Source organism: Centruroides sculpturatus, unplaced genomic scaffold, assembly GCF_000671375.1.
Source record: "Centruroides sculpturatus isolate CEXI.00-Female unplaced genomic scaffold, Cexi_2.0 scaffold2115, whole genome shotgun sequence".
Classification (NCBI taxonomy): Eukaryota; Metazoa; Arthropoda; class Arachnida; order Scorpiones; family Buthidae; genus Centruroides; species Centruroides sculpturatus.
In genome coordinates this window covers 1-1,165 of record NW_019386665.1, presented here as the reverse complement: position 1 = coordinate 1,165, position 1,165 = coordinate 1, and positions in this window count along the sequence as shown.

The window sequence follows — 1,165 nt, the reverse complement described above, 5'->3', positions numbered from 1 at the left end:
CCTGTTTCAAAATTCAATTTTTCAAAACGCATAGTTTTTTTCGCGATTTTTTCATTTTGGATGTTTGTGGGCATGTGTTTTTGATGTATTAGTGAAGAAAACTACTTCAAATATATCGTTTTTATTTATTCGTAACGAAAAACAGAAAGTCTCCCGTTTTTAGAAATTTTTCAAAAAAAATTGGTCGACTTCAAGAGTGTATTTTACAAACTGTAAACAAGTCTGATGCTATCTAAGCTGTCAATCGTCTTCCTGTATGTGTTTTTTAACTGTTACAACAATTAAATTCTTTGTACCAAACCCCGGGCCAAAAATATCTCAATATTTCCAAAAAAACACCATGTAAAATCACACAGCAAGTAGAGGTAAAAATGGAGATTATTGGCAGATAACATCGATAGTAAACTTCTTTTGCACTGTAATTGGTTAATTTATATGTCTGTTATTAGATCGACTTATAAAAACAATTGCTAAAAATATTCCTGCGAAATGCCACGCCCCCGAAGGCCACCACATGGAAGTATGTAAACAATCGCTTTAAAATCGCGTGTTTTAATTTTTTTTTCTACTTCTAATTTGCTAACAATAAGTCTCTTGACATTATTTAGACGAATAAACATGTTTTTAACACCATTTAGCAATACATATCGCCAAAAAACGCCACCTTTCAAACTGTCAATGTTAAGTCTATGGGAAACTTTTTTGCCGATTATTGGCTTTAAAAATTCTGTTTTTACGCCTTTTATGCTCTAATTGGTCATTTCTATCATGACTGACTCTATATCAACCAATAAGCTTTCCCTCAAAACACGAAGTCAGATCGACCCACCTCCGTTAGTCGCGCGAAAAAAATTACACCGTTAAGCGCGCGGGGTACTATAGCACCCCACTGATTTCCGTTATAAGTCTATGCAAAAAATTTTTTTCGTGCAAAATTGAAATTTTATCAGTGCGATCTTTACACCATGGAAGGAAGGTACTGAGGGCATTATTTTTAAGCACAAAAAATTTTTAAAATTACACGCGTTTAAAGACCCTGGGGGTTCTATATAACCCCGCGCGCCAATTCTCAGTAAATGATTGATGAAAGGTTAACAAATGCTTTTGATACAATTTTAAACTTCATTGATCAGTTTATAAAAAACGGATCAGGGTGGATAATTAA